This window comes from Tamandua tetradactyla, chromosome 5 (genome assembly GCF_023851605.1).
Source record: "Tamandua tetradactyla isolate mTamTet1 chromosome 5, mTamTet1.pri, whole genome shotgun sequence".
NCBI lineage: Eukaryota > Metazoa > Chordata > Mammalia > Pilosa > Myrmecophagidae > Tamandua > Tamandua tetradactyla.
The window spans coordinates 30,486,810-30,505,597 of NC_135331.1; the positions used below are offsets into that span (position 1 = coordinate 30,486,810).

General features: G+C 40.5%; 1 pseudogene; it reads left to right on the plus strand.

The window, feature by feature from the left end:
• Window positions 1-12,849, plus strand: part of LOC143683040 (solute carrier family 5 member 4-like) — a 204,392-nt pseudogene extending 191,543 nt beyond the window's left edge.
• Window positions 12,850-18,788: the final 5,939 nt, after the last annotated feature.

The window sequence follows — 18,788 nt, forward strand, 5'->3', positions numbered from 1 at the left end:
AGCATTCAGTTTCTATTTTGTGTCAAATTTATACACACACATAGTAAAGAGTCCAACAGTTCTACAAGGCTTGTCATGAAAACCAGCAGTCCAGTACCTGGCTCCCTCCCCTGCTTCTTGTCAGTCAGAGACAAACAGTGCAAACACTGTCTGCAATCTCAGTTGAGTATTTTGGTGTTTATTTCCATCTCTGATTCCTTACACTGAATGTCATGAACAATCATCACAGACATCATCTTGAAGCTCATTGGAAGCAAAGACTCTCAGATCCTATGCAGATAGGCTGAATCAGATTTTTTTTAACTTGATCCTTGAGTGATTCAAATAAGATGCTGTGTTCCTCCCTCTTGGATTTACAATTCTGTTTTGTTTTTTGTTTTTTTTTTTTCCTATTGGTTCCCATGATGAGAAAAAGGAATTAGTTCTCCAACAGCTTTGCATCCTCCATCACATGCATGCACAGCTCCTGTCCCTCCATCCTCCCTATAGATTTAAATCACAGCTGTGGTAAGACCAACACTCAATGCTTCCATTTTATGACGATATATACACAGTTCACAGCTGAGCCACATGATCTTTTATTCTTTACTGTGGCTTTTTTATTGCCCTGGAATTAATAATTATTTTAATTGGGGAGGGGCTGGGGGTTATATTTTCTTTGAGGTTAGTAATTAAACCCCAAACTCTTTGAAAATGGCCTAAATCTCCTTTCAGTATTTGCAAATACATCAAGAATTCTGCTAAAACATTTTCCTCACTTTCTCCTAGAGCACTTTGGCCTCTCCCAATCTAGGAAGTTGTCCTTTATGCTTGGTGGCCACCCTCAAATGAGATTCCTTCACTATCATCTTGGGGTTCCCCTTGCGTATCTCTTCGGTTATATCTCTTTTCTCTAGTAACCATGGCTTCTTTCTTGGCTTACCCTTTCAGAGCAAACAAACCTCCCAGTAGCTTTCTGAGAAAGCCTCAGAGGAGGTACATTTATAGCAAATTTGCGTGTTTGAAACTGTCTTCACTCCAGTCTTTCCATAATTGTTTGCTTGGACATATACAAACTTCTAGGTTGTAAATAATTTTCCTAAAGTCATAGATTCATTGTCCTCTGACTTCATTGTCACTATTGAGAGGACTGAAGTTATTCTGATCTTGATCCTTTGAATGTAACCTGTCTTTTCTCTCTGGAAGCTTATTTTTCCTTTGTCCTCATTGTTGTGAAATTTCACCACAATGTGCCTTGGTGTGGATCTATTTTCATATATTGCAGTGAGCCACTATGAGCCCATTTAATCTGGTAATTGATGTTTTGGTTAATTTGGTGAGATTCTTTCTTTGATTTCGTCTCTTATGTTTTCTCTTTTGCGATGTTCTACGTTTGGGTGTTGGTCTTCCTGAGCTGGTTGCTGGTATTCTTATCTCTTCTCCTAACTTTCTACCTCTTGGTCTTTTTGTTCTACTTTCCTTAGACAATTTCCTCAACTTCATCCATCAGGCCTTTGCTTTTTTTAATTTCAAAGTCCACCTTAATTTTTTGTTTTGCATTTTTTGTTCCATTTTTATAGCATTTGTGTCTTTTTTTTTTCAAGTTTCGTCCTCCCTGAACAGTCTCTGCCATCTTCAAGCTTATGATTTCACAATCTTTAACCAATCTTAGATCAATGGTACTGTGCATTACTGTACAATTCAGATTTATTGTCTCTAAATAATGAACTGTCTTCCCAACATATCTACTAAAGAATACATTTTTCCCCCGTTGGTTGCAAGACTGTATTTATTTATATTTCACCTCTAACCACCTCTCACTTGTCTCCTGTAAGTAACCTCCCAGTCATATTTTTATTAGATGTCTGACCCTGATAGTTTATGGACAGGGTTCCCTTCCTCAGCTATAATCTTTGTTGTCCCTCCAACTGTCTGCTTTTATATTCTGAATAAATCTAGAGACAAATATATACAGTTTTCTACTCTGCTAACTATCTAATTATGGTATTTCTATGGTAACAGGCTTGATTCCCCAAGGAGGCAACTGCTCCCTAACATAGAGGGAGACTGACGAGTATATGGCTTACTTAAGCCTACAATATTAAAAGGCCCAGCTTAACACAGTGCAATCAGCAGCAATAGATTTGTACCTGGAGGAATGCATAGCCATGGCTGCATTGTAACGTGGGTGCCATAAACTTATTTTCATAGTAGCTGATATTTATTCCCTGCTGTGCACCAAGAACCTTACACACATTAGAACAACTATTCAGAATAACTGTAAGAGTTAATCCCATTTTAGGGATGCTGAAGTTGAAACTCACAAGGGGCAGATATCATATAGGAAGAATAAGAATGTGAATCCTGATCTTACTCCAAAGCCCATTATTTTGCACTGACCATGACATCATTTCTATTATACCATTAAATCTTGAAGAGAGATGTTCATCTTCTTTGTTATCATCCTCTGGTTGTTTCATGAGTGTGATGTGTCTTCTTGGCAGGTCACTGCACAGAGCTGCCTCTTGGGCAAGGACATGTCCCACGTGAAGGTGGCCTGCATCATGTGTGGGTACCTGAAGCTGCAGCCCATGTTCCTCATGGTGATGCCTGGAATGATCAGCCACATCCTCTATACAGGTAAGTCCTGACTTTTACAGGACTTTTTACAGCCCTCTCTTTTACAGGCTTGGATTCTGAGATGTGTTTTCAAGGTGTAGTGAAATATTGAAAAACTAGAAGGGAAAGAACCCAGCTGATGGTCAAAACAGAATTTCAGAACTTGTGCCATGGGCCAGAGGCAAGAAAATTTGGTGTATTTGACTCTCTGCCTTGGCTCCTTCCTGCTGCCAGCCTATGTCCTGTAGGTGTTTAAGATGGTGAGTTGCCTGGATTTAGGCAAGTCTAGAGGATTATGTAGAGGGTCCTGGATGGTGAGGTAGAATTGAGTGAGCTGTGGAGGTTGAGTCCTGTGGTATCTCTGACTGAGAAGACACTTCGAGATGTACGGCCACTTGTTCTTGGTTCTTCAGATGGGTGGAGAGCTATGCCAGATTTAATCATTTGGAATTGGGTCGATGGTCTACTTTAACTTCTGAGGCAGCTGGGGAGGGTAAGAACTAGTACTGAAAATCTTCCTAAAAATCAATTTTCTTTCTTTATTACAGAGAGTGAAGGAAATATAATCGAACTTTTCTTGGTTAATCAAGGCCTTTGTTAATTATTGAGATACTCCATCAAATAGCACTAAACCCCTTCTTGTTTTTGCAACTGGCCATCATTTTTATTTCAGAGAAATAACAATCTAGTGTTGTTTATAATAATAAAGAATGTACAGATATCCAAGAGGCAGGGAATGGATAAAGAAATTATTGTATTTCTTCTTTCTGGAAAATTTGACTCAGGAGAGTGAAGACTATCTCAAAACTTGGGGGAATTGAGTAGTTACTATGCTAAAGAGAAAAAGTAAGCTACAAACTTTTGTCTCAACAATCATGACAATTAAATAAAAACATTTCTCTGTGATAATTATTCAAAAGTCATTTTTTTAAAAATGAAAAGAAGCAGATGTCCTAAGGTGTTGATGTTCTGGGTGATTCTTCATCAATTTTTGCCATCTGCTTATATAAAAAGTTTCATGCAGAAACAATAACCAAGATATTGTGTAACAATCATAGTAAAGTGAGATCGCATCACACAAAGACAGTCAGCCCAACTAACCATCATAAATGACATCTCCTCTTACATGCACGTGAAGATACCGGACTATCTATAACTGGACACAGGAAGAACTTCTTGGGTTTTTGTATTTTTATCCATGGAGTTCGGTGGTCCTGGAAGAATTTATTCTCCTGATGGTTTTCTGGAGGCTGCCAGTGCTCTACCTGATCCACATTCCAAGGAAAACCCTGACCCCTAGGTCAGTGAAAGGGAAGCCGCAGGTGTGAAAGGGGAGCCAGATCTGTGGTATGAACACTGTGCAGTATAATTCAAATTTGAGTTTCCAAGCTCTGGACAAACATCCTTTGCTCCTGTGAATGTACAGCTTATCTCTTTGTCCAGCGGTTGTGGGCTGTTTTTGTTTGGTCCTCTCTGAACTCACCTCTGAATTCCTCCTCAGATACTGTGGAATGTGTGGTACCTTCCGAGGTATGAAACACTGTGGTACTGAAGTCAGCTGCTCTAATTATGCCTACCCAACACTGCGCTAGAGCTGATGCCTGATGGTAAGAAAGCATCAGAGCTGGATACTGCAGAGGTCTTCTATGAAGATAGACCATTAGGAAGGATGGGAGTAAATCTTGCCAATTCCGACTTTCATTAATTCAATTCAATTTATTAAACATTTCTTGAGCACCTTCCATAGGCTACTAGCCCTGTGCTGGACCCAGAGCATACAGAGATGAACCAGATATAGTTGCTGTTAGAATAATCTTTAATCCTTCATATTTAAGACTATCTTCAAACAACAAGGATATTTGAATACTTCAATTGTCAATAAAAGAGTGTCATAGCCATCAACATATAAACCCAGGCCAGAGGTGATCTTTAGACCAATGATACTCAAATAGTATATCTCAATCTATTTGTTTTACAACTATTTACTGTGTGCCCATTATGTGCCAGGTACTTCCCTGATGCTCAGAAAACATGAGTGAGGTAGACACAAAATCCTCAATCTCATGGGAGCTCACTTCTAGTTTTCTGAGATAGAAAGTAAACCACATACTTACTAAATAAGTAAATTGGATAGGGTGTTAGAAGGTCATAATTTCCATGGTGTAAAGAAGCAGAGCACAGTATAGGGCTTGTGAGTGAGCAGGTGATCTCAGACCTTAGGGCCAACAAATTGTGACTAATGCTTTTGTTACCTTCTCTTCCCTGTTACACGTGAGCATTTGCAACATGAAGGGAGCATGGCCCACTAGTGACATCATTCATCCACCCCATTCCATCACTGTCTTAGGAGGTTAGAGGCATCTCTAATGGACAGAGGAAGAGGCTGTCATAATGTCTCAAAACCCTAAGCTTTGCCCAGCCAAACTTTTTAGGCTGACCCCCCTACTAGACTTCTTCCTCTCCAGTTATCACAAGTCTTCAGGAAGCCAATGATTCCTCCCCAAAGAAAAATTAATGTTGCTTTGTTTCCTCTCTTCCAAAATCAGGTTCCAGGAAATGACCTCTAGTTTTATGTGTAGCCCGAAAATTTTTCTGGATTGTTCTCAAATCATCAGGAAATATCTCATGATGATTTGCATTGATAGCCCTATCAGTTTATCAATGTTCCATGACACTTTTATCTTGGAATGACTCTTTGGTTTTGTAAGACTCTAATAGACCACGGCCTCCAGCCCCTAATAAGTGCTTGCACCTCTTCTGGTCCCAGGGCTGCGAGGCCTGATGCTGTCAGTCATGTTGGCCTGTCTCATGAGCTCCCTGAACTCCATCTTCAACAGCACCAGCACCCTCTTCACCATGGACCTGTATACCAAGATCTGGAAGCAGGCATCAGAGAGAGAGCTCCTTATTGCTGGACGGTGACAGAACCCCGGTTTCTGCCCAAAATTTCTGTGGAAAAGTGCAAATGAGGATGTGAGCTACAGCCACCACACCTTTGATTCCACTGAAACTACTATGAGTTCTAGTGTGGGAGAAGGGGCATTAGGAACATTTAATTCAACTTTATCTTTTTCCTGATATAAAAGCTGGGGCCACACTTTTTTTTTGCATGGGCAGGCACCCAGAATCAAACCCAGGTCTCCGGCATGGCAGGTGAGAACTCTGCCTGCTGAGCCACTGTGGCCCACCCCATACTTTTTTTTTTCAAGCTAGATAGCATATTTATCGTAGCCATTGTCAATTCCCTCAAACTGAAAGAGTAGTTTCAAGGTTGGTGATGGTCTTTTGTATGTGTGTGTGTGAATCTGATTTGGTTTTTTTTATTATTTTTAATTTTTTTTAAAATATAACAAACATTCTTAACATATGATCATTCCGGTCTACATATATAAGCAGTAATTCACAATAGCATCACATAGTTGTATATTCATCATCATGATCATTTGTTAGCTGCCCCACACTTTTAAATGAAATAGTTATTTTTCCAAACTCTCAAATGCTGCTGATTGTCTCTTATTTCTGACAGTCACATGCATGATGTGCTGAGGAGAGTACCCGGGGAGCAACTGGGACAGCAAAGAAACAGCAGGTCAGAGAGACAGCTGGAAGCCATCACAAGACTCAGAGTTTATCCTATATGTGATAAAAAGTAATTGACTCTGAAAGAATCTGGGAGGGACATGATTTCAGGTGATGACAACAAGCATAGGAGAGCACAGTGTTCACTGAATCCTTTCTGTAGCACAGGCGATGTGCAAAGACTGTCTGTGGTAACGTTGTTATATGGCAAGGTTGCAGAAGTTTTATGAGGCTTAGGTGAGTTGTTGGTGACACAGTCTCCTGCCCAAATGCTTGTTCTCCTCTTCCCCCAAGCACCACTGCTCTATTCAGGTGTGCACAGAGAAATGCCGACCTTTAACGGATGCTCGAGTAAATGACGCTTGGTTGTTCACACAGCAAACACAGGGTACTGTGAGGTTTAGAAAGGTGAGGAACTCATGCCCCCTGGACTCCAGGAGCTGTAATAGATTTGGCTGCTTACCAATATTCCAATCAATTCTTTCTCACTGCCTGAGAACTCAAGTAGTAAAATACACAATCAGCATTGCTTGCCAATCCCTCAGCATTGCAGGGATAGAGACGTCTTAATTCTAACCTATGCCAACTGAGTGTCCTGGAAGCTGGGAAAAAAGAAAAAATGAGAGTTTGCTTTCTTTATCATTACTTACTAATAGAATAGAGTGTTGTGTTTATTTCTAATTGATACATTATATGCATTGCTTTAGAGATAGATCAATCAGTTGCTGACATTTAGGCAGTTTTTATGAATGGATATTTAATCACATGTTGAAGAAAAGACTAAATTATAGGTAAGCAGTTGTATCAGCCTTTTACTCACTGATAATTATTAAACAAGGGTTCATGTTAGGCCAAGGAGCTTGATTTTATTCAGGAAAACCAATGAGAGGCCACAAGAATGAATGTAAGAACTAAAGTTCTAGGCAGGTTCCAGTAATAGTTTCACTTAATATTAATGTTAATGTTTTCTTTCCAGATTATTTATCATTCTACTAATTGTCATCAGCATTTTCTGGGTCCCTTTTGTACAGCTATCTCAAAATGGGGAGCTAGTCCATTGCATAGGATCAATTTCTAGCTACCTTGTGCCTCCAATTGCAGCCATGTTCCTGCTTGCCGTTTTCTATAAGAGAGTCAATGAATAGGTAGGCAAATTGGGAAAAATGTTCCTCTCCCAAAATGAGAAAAATTTGTTTATTTCACTGAGGTAAAAAAAAAAAAAGCCTCCTTTCCACCATAATCATATCTCTCAAAGCTTCATCTCAATTTCAGGTGAATCTACCTACAATTCTTGATGCTCATTGAAGTATATAAATATATAATGCAAATTCATAGTATAGTTTTAAACTTCTTGTGAAAAACAAAGTACATACAAAGCACAGGGCTGAAGACCACCGGCATTGGAGTCAGACTGCCAGGGGCCAGTGCTGGCTCTGCCACCAAATACCATGTGGTTTTCAGCCAATTACTCTCTATGCCTCAATTTCCTCACATGTAAATGAAGATCATAGTAGTACTTACTTTATGGGATTGTTCTGAGCATAAATGAACTAAAATGTCTAAAGTGCTTTCTTTCTAAGAAGACCCAGCATGTTAATAAGGGTTTAAATATGTTAATTGCTATTATGATACATGTAATTGATCAATTGTAATGGGTCATTTTTACCCTTTTATAATGTTCAGATAAGGAACAGGTTGGGAGATGTTACCATCCCTGTGCCTTGAACATTTACTTAATATGAGCATGTCGGGTAACTGGGATTTAGACTCAGGTGTTTCTCCATCCAAAGCTCATACTCTTCACTTTAGTGCAGGACTGTTTTCCTTAATTTCACACCTAGGGCAGAGGAACAAGGGCACATGTCCCACTCCCACCAACTTCTCAGAGAAAATAAAGGTGTTTGGTTGTCAAAAACTTAATGAAACTGTCAAAATTACATAAGGTCAGCTTTGTAAATGGTGTAACAGAAATAAGTTCTATATGTTCTACAAGATGAATCATAATATTTTAATGCTATATGTAAATGAAGAATCAAGGAAAATATTCAGCTTGGGATGGGGTAGAAAGGATGAATTGGTCTCCTGGAGCCTAGAGAATCAACAGTGAGTTTTCAGAACCACAAAGAACAGCAGCCCAATACTTAACCTATCTATGTGGTGCTTTCCTAGCTTTGACAAACTTGTGTTTAAGGTTAACCGTTTGTTGGCCCTTAAGTCAAGAAAGCAGGTAGTGTGGTAATTATGACTTCCCATCTTTTCTAAAGCTCTGCATTTGTTCTGGTTTCTTTTGCAGGGAGCCTTCTGGGGTCTCATCATTGGCCTCGTCGTTGGCCTTGTCCGTATGATAGCGGAGTTTGCCTATGGGACAGGGAATTGCTCGACTGCCAGCGACTGTCCCGAGATTATCTGTGGAGTGCACTATCTGTACTTTGCCATCATTCTCTTTTTTATGTCCATCCTGGTCGTCCTGGGAATCTTCCTGGTAACCAAACCCACTCCTGATGTACATGTGAGTAAATAAGTAATGGATTTGTGCTCGCTTTGAAAGAACAGTTCTTTGCCTTCTAATCTTCTAGTCTCAGGCCTGTGGAATCACAGTACATGAGCTAGAGGTAGAAGGGACCTACAAGAGTAGCATCCAGTCCTCAACCAAACAGCAGTTTGCACCTAGTGTGTGCAAAGCACTAGGAATTAAGATAAAAAGGATTAGGAAAAAGACTCCATTGTCAAAAAGCCTCACAATGCGGTCACCAGGTAAATTAACACCATTGTTTTAGGAGAACAAGAGGAGTTCAAGCAGTGTTTCCCAAAAAACTGAGAAGGGCTTCACGGCAGAGCTGTCATCTGGGCTGGGCCCGTTAGGGGCAAATTGGATTTCACATCCTGCCAAAATACTGGCACAGACATGAAAAAGTTTATGGAAAAGGAAAATAGAACAATAAGATGCATTTATTTCCTTTCAGTATAGAAAAAAAAAATTTAGCATGGTTAATGCTCAGTGTTGGTAAGGATATGTAGGAATGCCCATGCTCCAAAACTGTTGGTGAGCATGTGAATTTGTAGCAAAGTATTTGGCAGTATTATCCGTTTTTAAATTCTCATACCCTATGAATTAGCAATTCCTCTTGTAAGAATCCATTATGGTATAATACTTTTACAAGCAGGATATAACCAGAGGATGTTTTCTGTAGCCAGGTTTCTAACAGAGAGAAAAAATGGTACCACCCAAATTTCTATCACTAGATGAAAAGATACACAAATAGTACATTGACTATTATGTAGTAGTTTAAAAGCACAAGTGAGCTCTATTGCTAGCTTTGAAAAAATGCCCATGCTATGTTTATGTAGAAACTAATACTTGTGTAAGAATTTAAGAATTTTGCCACGCAAAGGAGGACTCCAAGAGACGTTCTCTCATGCAACACGCAAGGGGTTTATTTTCCACACATGTGTGGGGCTCGCTGAACACGCAGGAACAGAGAGCCCCGAACCTAAGTCTGCAAAAGCTTTTTAAAGGGTAAGATGAGGGGGGTGGGGGTTGAGCATGGGTCACAGGTGCTGTTTTGCAAAAAAAAGCAGATAAGAACAGTTTTACAATAAGCATTTCTTAACAGTTTTACAACAAGTAACCTTGGCGCCAGGATTGTTTATCTTCAGCCTGATGGGGCCCATAATTCTTTTCTTTATAATTCTTAACTCACACCAAATGCATAGCCGTGAATATAAAATGACACAAATGCTTTTGCTGGATATTTCAGAAGCTAAAATATATGTAAATAGCTAAATTAAGCAGGAAAAATTAGCTACTGTTAAGCTTTATAAAATTCCCTTTTACACTTGCAGAATAATATCACTGCTGGAAAATAAAATATGTGTAGACATATATATGCTTGTGTATGCATACAAAACACTCTTAAAGCACATCTACAATAAAATGTGAACAACAGGTATCTCTGGGGCATATAAAGGGCCAGCAAATACTAAGTATTTTTAAAAATTTATATAATTCTTTATATAGTAATTATTGTTTAAATATCTCACTAACACGTATAACTTTTATGTAGTTTTGCATTTATCCCTCATAATCTTCACTTAGACTTACTCACATATTTCCTTTGGGGAGTTGATTACGTCTGGGTTGGGGAAATCTGAGGCCCCAGGGGATCCAAACGTATTTATCAAGTACATGCCGCTAGAACTCATGACTAAATATTTATGCTCAGTATTGGGTGTTGAACTGAGTAAAAGAACATTAGAAAACATATCATAACTTTCAAAGAAATCAATCTCAATCTTAAACTCTCTATGCCATAGAAACAGCCATGAATTATCATATGTTTTAAGAAAAAACTTTGGCTGCAGGAAGAGTGAACCCACTTACCTAATTTATATTTTTGTTTCATTAATATACTGTGAATTTTAACTTCCAAAATGGACAGATAAATATTTGAGAGAAAGTGATAGATAGTGATGTGAAACCAACCCAGCACTGCAGTAAAGAGGAATCCCAGGATGATAGATTTTGGCAGGACTAGAACATACCTGATCCAAACTAGAAAAGGGATTCAAGGAGGCCTAAGAAGAGAAATTTCACAAAGAAAGTGGATTTAGTGTAAGAAACAATATTATTAAGATGCTTAAGAAATTATGGTTAATAATCTTAGTGATAAGAAACTATATGCCTCTTATGTCAGCACAAATAAGAAAGCCAATTACAAATTCTAGTCAAATAAATCTTTACAAGAAAGTCATGTTCAAATATGAGATCAATTAAAATAAGGCATGTCATTATGCATATGCTGAATTGTAAATTCAAAAACCCAATTCAATATAGGAAATATTTCTTTAGAATGAACCAGAGCTGATAATTATTCATTGTATCAAGTGAAATCACCACATAATCATATCTTAAATGCTATTTACTTATTTTCAATTTTTTAAGGTATATAAGGCAAAGCATTGAAATCTTAATTATATTTACAGTAAAAGTTAAAATTCTATAAAACTCAGTATAAAAATAATAGCAGAGAGGGTACACAGGTAGTTCAGTGGTTAGAATGCCCACTGTTCATGAGGGAGACCTGGGTTCAATTCCCAGAACATGCACCTGAATAAATAAATAATAATAATGGTAGAGGGGGGTGCAAGGGTAGTTCAGTGGTAGAATTCTTGCCTGCCATGTGGGAGACCCGGGTTCAATTCCTGGCCCATGCAGTTCCCCCACCCCCCAAAAATAATCAGTAAATGGTGCTGCAATAATGGGATAGTCACATGGAAAAAGAATGAAAAGTGACCCCCACCACACAGCATACACACAGTGATAGAGGTAACAGAAGTTGGGTGGCGGATTTGGAAGGGGATGTTTAAGAGTGTTCATTGCTATTAGGTCTGTTGAATAATACACAGACACTATAGAAACTTGGTGGGTCCCAAAATAGAGCTTAAGAAGATACTTTAAAGTTATAAAAGTAACCACTAGACGAACTGAAAATAATTATGTTGCAAGTAACATTTGAGTGACAGACCACAAGTCAAGTCAGGGTACAGTAAATGTGCTCAATCCTCAACTTTTATAAATTATAAACTTAGAGTATGGGTTTTAGACATAATATTTAATGTTTCAAAAGTACCAGAAAAATTAAAAACAAAAATAATTAAAATTTTTAGTGCATTCCAATGAGCAGTTGTGGTAAGAGACTTTTTTCTTTGTGATCTCTCCTGTGCTGCTTGATTTTTATAGGCTTATAAGAAATAAAGGTACTACTGTTTTATTTCAAACATTTCCCTGTCATTAATGTATTTATGAATGGTCTTTTGATAGCTGTATCACCTTTGCTGGTCTCTTCAGAACAGTACTGAGGAATGAGTTGATTTAGATGCAGAAGAGAAAAGACAGGACAAAGTTGATGCTGTGTTGAAGAAGGTAACATCTTGCTTATCCTTGTTTTTCATATAGGAACTCTGTGTTCCAGGCTTGGTTTTAAGGGATACTAAATTCAAGTTCTGAGAAAGCTGTTACATTTATGGCAAACTAAAATCTCAACTTCCAAAGAAGGAAGCTGGCAACATAGAGAATTGTTGGATTTAAGACCTACAAGTCAGCTAGTAAATAGCCAGGAACTCTCCAAAACAACTGCTTGGAGGACTTCAGAAACCAGCCAGGAATTAGCGAAAGAGAAAGACTGATAGATCCCAGCCAAGTGCCAGAAGTAAATCATTTCACCCTGTGGAGGACAGTACCCCTCCCCGATAGGCATGGCAGGGTGACTCGGGAGTCACTCCCCAGAAGGAAACAGAAGCCCTCACTCCTGGGAGCAAGGGGAGAACTCTGCCAGACACCAATTCTGAATTGGATTAACAAATTCAAACTCAGTCCCAAGCAGAAATAAATTGACAACACAGCCAAGAAATAAACTAGGAGTTCTGTTTCAGCTCCACTCCAGCAAGGAGGGAGCAGGGCTGACAGAAAGACAGAGTCCTCTGGATTTGGCTGCACTCAGTGTGCACCAACAAAAGGGAAAGATAGAGACGGGTACCAAATGTGGCTTGATTGGCAAACCTGGGGCGCTGGGGTCCAGCTCTGAAAAGGTTACTGTATTTTTTAAGCAGCCAATTAAAGAAAGCAGCTGGCAATCTCCATTTTCAGCCCTGACCGGTCAGAGGCAGACGTAGCATTGACTGAGAGTCCCAAGGACCACTCCGGTGGTGGAGATGGTCCCCCAAAGGGTGGATCTTCCCCAAGAAAATGGAGGGCGGGGGCCAGCACAAGTGGGAACTGTTATTTGGAGAATTTAGATCCCAGGGGCTGAGATATCAGATATAGTTTCAACCTACTGAAAAGCAAAAGTGGCCAGGCTCTGTCTCAACCACCCTCTGGCAGGGGCTGAAATGGGGCTGCCTAAGAGTCAGTGTAACTTTTCTGGCTGGTGGGAAACAAGGGCTGAAGTGTGCACCTCCACCTGAAAAGGGTGGGGGTCAAGGCCCAGAACAGACTGAAATTTACAAAATTCAGATTACAGGAGCTGAGAAAATAGAAACAGTTTCAACTAGTTCCCGTTCAGCCTCTGTCTCTACCATGCCCTTGGCAGGGGCAGGCTTGGCTGAGAATTAAAGGCACATACTACCCTAGGCATTGGGGAGCAAATGGTTGAAGAGTGCCATCTGCTGGCCAAGACAGGAAAAGCACAGAATCGGGAGGCTTCATAGAAGGCCCTGCTGGGTCTCACCCCAGGGAACCTGATACAGACCTACAATAACTTTGTGAATCCTGGACCTGTCTTGTCTGGGAAAAATGGACTGGGGTAGATACTTTCAGGGGGGACTTTCCCCCCAGAATCGGTCCCTCCAATTAATAGTCACTAGAGGTAATGAAAGGAGTGTTAAAACATATAGAGGCAAAAAAACGAACAGAGCAGATCAAAATTCGCTGAGGAGGAAGACGTCGAAGAGTCTTATATTTGTGTGCTTTGTTTTGTTTATCACTTCCCTGCATTCTCATTCAATTTTTTTGCCATTTGCTGTTTTGAGTCTTCAAAGTCAATTATCCTGTCCTCTATATCACTTATTCTTTCTTCTGTCTCTTAAAATCTGGTGTTGTGTGCCTTTAGTATGTTTTTTATTTGATCAACAGAGTCTTTAATCTCTGTGATTTCTGCTATTTTTCTATTTATTCTTTCAGATTCCTCTTTGTGCTCTTCTATTGTCTTCTTGATCTCCTTTATGTCATTTGCTCTCCCACTTATTTTATTAAGCAGAGTTGTATGAACATCTTTGATTGGTTGTTCCAACGTCTGTGTCTCTTCTGGTGTTTTAATTTGATCATTAGGTAGGGCTGTATCTGTCTGCATTGTGATATGCTTAGTGATATTCTGCTGTCTCCATGGCATGTAAATATCTTGATTGATTTACTTTGGGAGTTGATTTCTTTCAGTAGTCTAAGGCCTAGTGTTTGCTGGATGATTGTACAGCAGGGAGCAGGGTATGGGGTGGAGCACTCAGTATGGTGATTTGTTTCAGGGCAGGTATGGGTGCAGGTTGGAGATGTTATGCTAATGCTTGTGAACCTGTGTGCCCAGTGGCCAGGGAGGATGTAGCTATGTGGGTGCACCAGTCTGGAGGACATAACCCTGGTGTGTGCTGGTCTAGGGCACGGGGCCCTTTGCGCACATGTGTAGACCTGTGGCAGCAGATCAGCATTATGCCTTCATGGATTGGGGCAGATGTGACCCGGCTGCGCAGGTTGGCACTTTCTCAGAGCTGGGAGGTGAGGCTGAGGGCTGTGCACATGTGCGGTTCTAGGCCTGCTGTAACGTGCAGTTCCCAGAGCTGAATAACATGATTGGGGGACTGTGTGCATGTGTGGGCCTGGGAGTGCTGTAAACAGATGCACGGAGCTCAGGGAGGGCGGGCGAGGACATGTGACACTATGGGTGGGAGGTGGGGGTAGCCTAGGTATGGAAGTTACTGCTCGGAACCTTTATGCGCTGACAACAGCCTGCAGGGAACAGGGAGGGGGAGGTAGTCCTCAGGAGGGGTGCAAGAGGGGTGAGTTGGGCTGCACTTGGGGTGGGGGTGGGGGGCAGGTATGTGCACTGGGTCTGGTGGGGTGGGGGCACCTGGAGCACAGAGAATGGGAGCAAGTGATGGGGTTCAGGTGCATGGGTGTATGGGATGAGTCGCTGGTCATGGGGCTGCGCTGGTGAGGGTAGTGCGCCCAAGGGACATGACCTGGCTTACTTCCCAGTCCCGGGCTCTCATTTGTGCACTCCTATGGCTCCACGGGAAACGGCTCCATGCCAGGCTCCAGCTTTCTGCCTCTCAGCCCCTTGGCCTCTGCGACCATGGCTGCTGCATGTGGTACAGAAGGCTCTCCCAGATCAGCCACACTCCCGAACTGCCACCTCAGTCACCCTCCTGTCCCTTCTCTAACTCTTCTGTGGAGCAGGGCTAATTTCAAGCTAGTCAGCCATCTTCCTGGAAGTCCTCCATAGCATCCTCTTATGTCTTCATTTCTAAGGGGTGAGTAGCAATGTCCACCCTCCCAATTCCAATTTTATTTATTTGTATCCTCTCTCTTTTTTCTTTATCAATCTAGCTAATGGTCCATCAATTTTACCCCAAAGAACCAACTTCTGGTTTTGTTGGTTATCTCTGTTTTTTCTCTGCTCTCAATTTCATTTATTTCTGCTCTAATCTTTGTTATTCCTTTCTTTCTGTTTACTTTAGGGTTAGTTTGCTGTTCTTTTTCTATTTCATCCAGGTGTGTAGTTAAGTCCTTGATTTTTGCTTTCTTCTTTTTAAATACAGTCATTTGGGGCAATAATATTCCCTCTTAGCACTGCCCTTGCTGCATCCCATAAGTTTTTTTTAATTGTATAATATAACACATATATAAAGCAAAGAATAAAATAAAATAAAAAATAAGAATAAGATGGTGGAATCAAGAAATGCCTTTTCACTAATAATTTTGAATGTGAATGGACTAAACTTACCAGTTAAAAGATACAGATTGGCAGAATTGATTAAGAAACACAATCCAACTATATGCTGCTGTAGTAGTTAGGTTCAGGTGTCAACTTGGCTAGGTGAAGGTGCCTAGTTCTCTTGCTGTGGACATGAGCCAATGGCATGTGAATCTGTCGCTGATTACATCTGCAGTTGGCTAGGGCACGTGCCTGCTGCAATGAATGATGTTTGATTTAATTGGCTAGATGCTTAAATGAGAGAGCTCAGTGCAGTACAGCCCAAGCAGCTCAGCATACCTCATCTCTGCACTCACACCTCAGCCCAGGCCTTTGGAGATGCAGAAAGGAATCATCCCTGGAGAAAGCTGTTGGAACCCAGATGCCTGGACAGAAGGCCAGCAGAGATTGTCCTGTGCCTTCCTGTATAAAAAAGAACCTCAGATGAAAGTTAGTTTTTTTCCCTCTGAAGAACTATATGTTTTTAACTAAATAAATCCCCTTTTATTAAAAGCCAATTCATCTCTGGTGTGTTGCATTCTGGCCGCTTTGACAGACTAAAACAGCTGCTTATAAGAGACTAATCTTAGTCACAAGGATACAAATAGATTGAAAGTGAAAGGATGCAACAAGATTTTCCACACAAGTTGTAAAATCATACAACCCAACAACAAAAGAACAAACAATCCAATTATAAAATGGGCCAAAGATATGAATAGGCATTTTTCTGAAGAGCAAATACAGATGGCTCAAAAGCACATGAAGAGATGCTCATTCTCACTGGCTATAAGGGAAATGCAGCTCAAGACTGCAATGAGATACTACCTCATACCTATAAGAATGGCTGCTATTAAGCAAACAGGAAACTATAAATGTTGGAGAGGATGTGGAGAAACTAGGACATTTATGTACTGCTGATGGGAATGTAAATTGGTGCAGCCACTATGGAAGACTGTTTGGTGGTTCTTTAGGAAATGAAATATTGAGTTGCCCTATGACCCAGCAATAGCACTACTTAGTATATACCCAGAAAAGCACACAAATCTTTGACACAAACAAAGATTTCCACGCCAATGGTCATAGCAGCATTATTCGCAACCGCCAAAAGATGGAAACAAACCAAATGCCCATCAACAGACAAGTGGATCAACAAAATGTGGAATATACATGCGATGGAATATTATGAAGCAGTAAGACAAAATGACGTTCTGAAGCACATGACAAGATGGATAAGCCTTGAGGACATAATGCTGAGCAAAATTAGCCAGACACAAAAGGACAGATATTGTATGATTCCGCTTTTATGACCAGCATAAAGGTATAATCAGAGGCTTATAATACAGAATATAGGGGACTTAGAGAGACATGGAAGCTAGAGATGGGTGAACTGTTAGCTAATGAGGTTGAACTCAAATGTAAGGGAATAGAAAGGAGCGAAGGTGATTCTCTAGTGGGTCTAGAAGTAATATTACCATATTGAGGATGAACAAGATTGAAAGGGGTTGTACAGACCTACATGTCCCACTGACTCACACTAGAAATATGAATGAGTTCTCATAAGAATTACTTCAAAGGTATGATTCTTGTATAAAGAGTGTTTAAGTCCAGGGTACAGTGGGGAAACTGCTATTGCATACTATGAGCTATGTTCGAAAGGAAACCATCAGCACTACCCCAGCAACAGCAGAGGTAAATAATGGGAAGAGGGATGCGAGTTAAAAGGAGGTTTAGATTTCCTATTTGGCGAGGGTGTGCTTATTGGTTTTCTGTCTCTTGAGAATGATGGAATTATCTAAAATTGAGAATGTTGATGGACTACAGACTTTGGGCCCTCTACATGATGCCCGATGAATGCAGGTGGCTGAAGGATGCACTGATGGAGAAGTAGATTGGTGAATGATGGTGTATACTTATGAACGAAGGTTGTGCTGCTTCAAAAAGAAACAATGTCATGAGGCATGCAACGATATGAATGAACATGTGGGACAGTTGGTGAGACAAAATAAGCCAGAAACAAAAAACACAACAATGGTATGGTCACCTTTAGAAAATGCTTATAAGAAAACAGGGGCCTAGGTTGTAAGCTTTTAGAACAGACACATTAAGTCTGGAGTGGTGATTATTATTTCTGTATTTTGAGAGGCTGTTTTATATATATATATAGCCTGATATTTAGAGATAAGAATGAAGCTGAACAGGTTGGGGCTAAAGTACTTTGGAACATAGGGATAAGGAAGACAGTGTCTGTATTTTAGAACCACACATACTCTTTGAGACCAATAGAAGAAAGCTTTATTTGATCTGGAACTGAAATTTTCTGTAGTGCATAATCTAATTCAACCTATCTGTATAGCTCATTTGAACAACTGAAACACAGGAAGCACAGAACAAGAAAGAGGTCCTTTAATCATGTGTAGATTATTATAATGCCTGGAAACATCCTAGAGTATATTAAGCAGATAATAAAAAAGTATTGGCAAAGTCCTCTGAGGGAGGGGAGAAAGACTACGGAACTATTAAACCTTACCATCAGAGAATCCCCTGATACTGTGTCAAATTTTAGGGATACCCAAAAATCAATAGTCCCTGCCCTTGATCATGAGGCTTACCCTTGTGAAGCTTATGTAGGTAGCGGAGAAGCTTAGACTACCTATAGGCATGCCTAAGAATTACTTCTGGAGGACCTCTGCTGTTGCTCAGATGTGGCCTCAGTGTCGCTAAGCCCAACTCTGCAAGTGAAATCATTGCCCTCTGCCCTACATGGGACATGACATCCAGGGGTGAAAGTCTCCCTGGCGATGTGGGAGAGAACTCCCAGGGATGAATCCAGACTTGGAACCATGGGATCAGCAATTACATCCTGACCAAAAGGGGGAAAAGAAGTGCAATTAATAAAGTATCAGTGGCAGAGAGAGTTTAAATAGAGTCGAGAGGCTACTCTGGAGGTTGCTGTTATGCAAGCTTCAGGTAGACCTTGCTACCTGTCATAATCTGCCGACCTCCAACCAGGACCATTCCAGCCAATCCTAAAAAATGCCTAGGGCAATATATAAGATACCACAAGGGATCCAGGCACTAGAGTAACTTTCCAGAGACCTACAACCTCCAGATGGGTCCCTGTCCAGATAAGTCCTGAAACCTAGCCCACCC